The sequence below is a fragment of the Otolemur garnettii genome, unplaced genomic scaffold, assembly GCF_000181295.1.
Source record: "Otolemur garnettii isolate 467f Iridium unplaced genomic scaffold, OtoGar3 scaffold00053, whole genome shotgun sequence".
NCBI classification, from domain to species: domain Eukaryota; kingdom Metazoa; phylum Chordata; class Mammalia; order Primates; family Galagidae; genus Otolemur; species Otolemur garnettii.
Window position 1 is genome coordinate 3,430,170 of NW_003852448.1, and position 6,451 is coordinate 3,436,620.

Here is a 6,451-nt window from a genome sequence, read left to right on the forward strand (position 1 = left end):
TGTGGCACAGTGGACCCTTGTGACACAGTAGACCTATGTGGCACAGTGGACCCTTGTGGCACAGTAGACCTATGTGGCACAGTGGACCCTGTGGCACAGTGGACCCATGTGGCACAGTGGACCCTTGTGGCACAATAGACCCTTGTCAAACAGTGGACCCATGTGACAGTGGACCCTTGTCAAACAGTGGACCCTTGTAACACAGAGGACTTTTGTAAAATAGTGAACCCTTGTAACACAGTGGACCCTTGTGGCACAGTGATTGTGAAAATTACATCAGATGAAAACCATAAAGTGCTTTGAATGATTCCTGCTTGTACTAACCATGCAATAAACATTAGCTATTATGTTATCGTATTTTATTTTCAAAAGAAGTTTCTGCTCTTGGTGGGAAGAGAAGACTGACACATTAACCAGTGAGAGAATGACATCAAGAAAGGACCTGATACCAGAGGGGGACTGTCACCTTTTCAGATCAGAGGAGGGCGGGTGCTCCGGGACCTCAGACTAGAAGGGGACTGTCACCTTTTCAGATCAGAGGAGGGTGAGGGACCTCAGACTAGAGGGGGACTGTCGTCTTTGCAGATCAGAGGAGGGCAGGTGCTCTGGGGCCAGGCTGGGAGGCATCACAAGCCTACAAGGAGCCTCTCAAGCATCTGAATCTCAGGGATGGACCAAGGACTGCCTGAAGGGGAAGACACACCAAATGTGGATCTCAAAGGAAGGTCTTGGGCTGGTAGAGAAAAGAAGTCAGCACATTCCCAGCAGGGAGATTCTGAAAGCCAGCCCTGTAGGTGCCCAGGTGATAATGGGAGAAATGACCTGCAGAGCCCCCAGGTCGAGGGCTTCTCCAGGAAGAGGAGTCTGGTCCAGTTTAGGTCAACTCATTGTCAGAGATGTGAAAGAATTATGAGGTTCCAGAGAATAACCCCAATAGAGTCACGGGCGGTTGAGATGGTTCTGTTCACAGAAGAGACGATTAGGGCATTACGTTAAACATCTCAGAGTGCGCACCAGCAAAAGCTATTACTCTTCTTTCTAGAAGGCTGAACAAGAAAACAGTTCACATTTCAGTAAAGGGATTTAGACGCCAGGGCAGACTGATTCACACATGACTAAAGATTTGCGTTTGTAACACTTGGAGATAAAACAGGTAGTCAGTCTGGAGATGGGGGCTGGGTGGAAAAGGAAGGGCACTTCCTGCCCACCCCCGACTGACCTGCCCAGCACGGGTTGTGGGCCACGTGAAAAGCCCTTGCTACCAGGAAAAGGCACCACCGCTATCGCCGAGTGCCTTGCCCTGCGATGAGAGCCAGCATCTCTTCCCCAGTGAGAGCAGAACACCAGGGCAGTGGGGCTGGAAATGGAAAGTTCCATTAGGGAAAGGAGACTCCCCGAGGTCCTCATGGGGCTTAGGAGAGAGGTGTTGGGAGGGGAATTGAGCAGCAGGGAGCTCCAGTGAGGCGCATGCATGTCGTGGGCAGTCTACACCGTCCAGTGAGGGGGCGCTGTGGCCCTGCAGCCCCTATCCCCCCACAGGTCACTGTCATGGTGCTGCCGCCTCAGTCGGCACATCCCTATTGGGTGACGTGGTCACCTCCACTGGCTCAGAAATGCCGACAGCATGCTCGGGGGGCCTGGGCAGTTTGCTGACACCGTTACTGGAGGTCAGGTATTTAAGGAGAGTCGTCAGAGGCGACTAATCTCCCGAAGTCAGTCTGTCAATCATGGTTGTTTTGTCTGCAGTGAGGTGTGGGAGGAGCCCCAGGTTCTGAAAGGCAAATCACTAACAAAGCCCACAGACAGCCCTCGCTCCAGCCTCGCTCTGCCGAGACCCACGTTTTGGTTCATTAGCCATGAAATGTTTCACTAGCGGAGAGCTGGTGGCATGTAGTAAACAAGCCGGGTGCCCCGCCTGGCGCTTTGACAATAGAGACAGCTTGGGGCTGGGCTTAGTTCTGAGACAGTCAGGAAGTCTCAGCCTCACGTCTAAGACTGGGGACCCGAGTGGCCGTGCTCCTGGAAAAGCTTCTGGTCCTGTGTAACTAACATCATCCCACACGTGCCTTTCCATCTGCTGCAAGGGGCTGCTAGTCACCAGTCATTTGACTGCACTTGGGCTCAAGAATGAGTCTGGCTCACCCTGTCCACCCACACAGCTGGGGCGGCAGGATACCCGTTGTGTCCACAGGAAACCGAGGACCAGATGGGTCAGAGACTCACTCAAGGTCACATCGCATGTTGTTTCTGAGTGGGGGCAGCCTGCCCGGTCATGTTCATGGCTGTCTCCTCCCACCCGCAAACCTGGGATGTAAAGTATTTCTAAGAGCCACTCCCAGCTTCTTCTGACTAAAAGTGGCCAACTAAACACCTACGTCCTCCTGGCCCCTCTCCTCAGTTCACATTCGAATATATCAAGAAGAACATCATTATACACCATAAATGTTTGATAAATTCTTGGGAAATAGGAAGCATAAGCCACCAGGCCAACACAGAAAAACAGAGGAAACCGTAGAGCAAGATGGGGGGTGGGGGGGGTGACGCCCTGTGACACAAAAGGCTGTCTCCAGAAGACCTACGTACAAGGGCCAGGAACCAGCCTTGGGCAACTGAGATAACTCACCTGGGAGCTGCGTTGGAACAGCTTGGTTGCCCTCATTGCAACTTGGGTGGAAGGAGCTTAGATTTTCTCAGCTCCCAAGGAAAGGGTCAGGTGTGCCCAGGGATGCACTCTGTCCAGAGAGGAGCACACCCTCCTCCCTCCTGCTTTCCTAGGAGCCAAAGCTCCCTTCATCCATGGGGAGGCCTGAATTGCAGTGGACTTAGGGACCGTGAAAGATGCCACCAGCAACCCCCAATGTGAAAGGCACAGTCCCTTCAGTCCTACACGTGACCCTCACAGCCAGGGTCACCAGGCATTCCAGCATGACCAAGAACATGGGCGAGGACCAGGATGGGCAGAGAGATGCTCACCTGCCTCCTGGGAGCAGGAAGGGACTTTGGAAAGCTCTGCTTTGCATTTCTGGAGAGATCAGGGAGCACATGGCATCCATAACACTGCAGGCTCCTATGAAAAGAAGCAGAAATTAAAAAGCGTTCTTTGATTTTAAAACGCTTGCCAAAATAAAACTCTCTGCAGATAATCCAGAGAGTCGGACAAAGCAGAAGTCCAAAATGATGCAACTGAAGTGAGTTAGAAAATCTCCCAGAATGTTGTGGGAAAGAAAAAATTTTTTATTAAGTCACATACACATAGATCATGAATACATTTATGCACATGTGGGGTACAATGTGTTGATTTTCTATACGATCTGACGTGCTTACATCAAACCAATCAACATAGCTTTCACCTCATTTATTGATTATTGTGCTAAGACATTTATGTTCTACACTTGACAGATTTGACTTGTACCCTTGTCATATGCTCCATGGGTATAGTCCCACCCTTTACCCTCCCTCTGTCAAACCTCCTCCTGCCCCTCCCTTCCCACTCCATTTCTCTCCTTCATCCTGGACTCTAGTTGTGTTCTCTATTTCATAAGGAAGTGTGAATAAATATCAGTTGGTTTCATAGAGTACATTGGATACTTTTTCCTCTATTCTCGAGATACTTTACTCAGGACAATATGTTCCAGGTCCCTCCATGTAAACATAAAAGAGGTAAAGTCTCCATCTTTTTTAAGGCTGCATAGTATTCCATGGTATACATATACCACAATTTATTAATTCATTCATGGGTTGATGGGCACTTAGGCTTCTTCCATGACTTGGCTATTACAAACTGAACTGCAATGAATAATTTGGTGCAAATATCTTTTTTGAAAAGTGGTTTTTGGTCTTTTGGATATACTCCTAGTAGAGGAATTGCAGGATCCAACGGCAGGTCAATTTTTAGATCCCTGAGTGTTTTCCAAACTTCTTTCCAAAAGGAACGTGAAAGAAAATTTAAGAGACATGGAGGATAGACCAAGAATTCTGATGTCCATGGAAGGGACATCCCTCTGAGGGGACCCAGGAAGGGCTACAGGACTGCGGAGAGCCCTCGTCTGTAGGAAGCGGCCACAGAGGGCTGGACAGGGCTGATTCTCCAAAGCTCTGCATCCATGTCTTCGAAATAGAAGAACTCTTGGAATAACAATACCCCCCAAGAAGCTTCCAGCAGTGTAAATGGACACAGACATGTCGGCAACAGACTTCTCACCAGCAACACGAAACTAAATACTAGAAATGGGTCGCTCAGAGTCCTAAACATTTTCAAAACAGAAATTCTTTATCTAACCAAAACATTAATAATCAAATGGAATGAATAAAATCTATATTTATTTTCAAAATTATTATAGAAAAAAAGGCTGGAGGAGCTGGAGGGGTGGAAATGTGTGCAGTCACAGTGGAGTATGACTTTAGTCAGAGACCATTAGATAGAAATGTCTTCAAGATTGATCCAATTTTGATACTTAGACAAACGTCTAAAGTGAGTAATTTACATAACTTGAATCCTTGGAATGCTTTCTGTTGCATTAAAAACATCTTGAAGTCAAACCTGTATGGTTAAAGAAAGTAATGTAAATGTAACAAGACTTGGTCAAGTAACAATTATGTAACAACCCAAATCTGGGAGGTCAAGTTGAGTCAAGTGGGAAGAAGGGAGCTGCCTTTATTTCCTCATTTTTTGTAGCAGGGAGTCAATATTTGCTGTCTAAATTTGATAAATTGAGAAATGTTTGCTTAAGTATAATAAAATCATAAAATAACTAGTGAAACAGCTGGAAGTAATAACACAAGTGGTCAAAGCTGGGTGCTCATGGCAGCCATAATCACAGAGATGGCTACTCTGAGCGGGGCCCAGCTGGCCACAGTGACAGCTACTCTGAGCGGGGCCCAGCTGGCCACAGTGACGGCTACTCTGAGAGGGGCCCAGCTGGCCACAGTGACGGCTACTCTGAGAGGGGCCTAGCAGGCCACAGAGACGGCTACTCTGAGCGGGGCCTAGCAGGCCACAGAGACGGCTACTCTGAGAGGGGCCTAGCAGGCCACAGTGACGGCTACTCTGAGTGGGGCCCAGCTGGCCACAGTTCCAGGGCAGGTTCTGTCAGGCATCCAGTCCTCTGGATGAGGACCTGGGCATTGCTGTCATCTTCACTGTGCAGATGAGAGAACTGAGGCACCAGCCTATTTACTAACTCGCACCCGAATCAAACAACTTGGCTTCCTTTGTCTCGCAAAACACAGAATCCACACACTGTCTATGGCTGACGACCTTTGACAGCATGAGTCCCGGAGGCCTTCTATCATCAAGAACGTCATTGAGCCCTGACCAGTGTCAGCCTTCTCAGCCCATCAGCCTTGCGGGATGCAGCGGGGTCCTGCCTCCTGGGCCCTTCCCTCAGTGGCCACTACTGCTGGCTATCGTTGTTGAGGAGCGGCTCAGGGGAGTCCTCCTCTTGGACACTGGTGACCTCAGCTGGCCTTTCACATCATTTGTCAGCCACAATCTTCACTTTAGATTGCTAGGCTTCCCCCGTTTAGAGATCCACACTTGTGTGACCAGTTGCTATCGGACAGAATGGATTCCCCAGTCACCACGACCAAAGCTTTTCTCCTACTCCAACCTTCACCCACACAACCTCCTGCCACTCCCCTCATCCTGGCAACAGAGACTCTATCCTTCCTGATGTCCAGCTCCTCCACAGGGGTCCCCCTGCCAGGCACTGTCCTATCTCAGCTTCCTGCAGAGACTGCATGCCCTGGTCCCCTCCAAACCAGTGGTCAAGATAGCTCCCCCTCCACACCCCAGTCTTGAGAGCTCCTCCCTGCTCGGATGCTCCAAGTCCACCTCTCGCTCTCAGGAAAGGCGGCAGTGACCAGGGCCTGACTGCTCTGCATTCCCTCCTGCCACAGACACTGTCCCTGCCATCTCACCTGCCTGCTGCTCCTTGAATGTGCTCCGTCCCCCTCAGCGCTCCTCACCTGGCAGTGCATGGCTGCCTCCTCCTCAGTGCTCCTCTCCAGGCAGTGCACGGCTGCTTCCTCCTCCCCCTCAGCGCTCCTCACCTGGCAGTGCACGGCTGCCTCCTCCCCCTCAGCGCTCCTCACCAGGCAGTGCACGGCTGCCGCCTCCTCCTCAGTGCTCCTCTCCAGGCAGTGCACGGCTGCTTCCTCCTCCCCCTCAGCACTCCTCACCTGGCAGTGCACGGCTTCCTCCTCCCCCTCAGCACTCCTTACCTGGCAGTGCACGGCTGCCTCCTCCTCAGTGCTCCTCTCCAGGCAGTGCACGGCTGCTTCCTCCTCCCCCTCAGTGCTCCTCACCTGGCAGTGCACGGCTGCCTCCTCCTCCTCCTCAGCGCTCCTCACCAGGCAGTGCATGGCTGCTTCCTCCTCCTCCTCAGCACTCCTCACCAGGCAGTGCACGGCTGCCTCCTCCTCAGTGCTCCTCTCCAGGCAGTGCACGGCT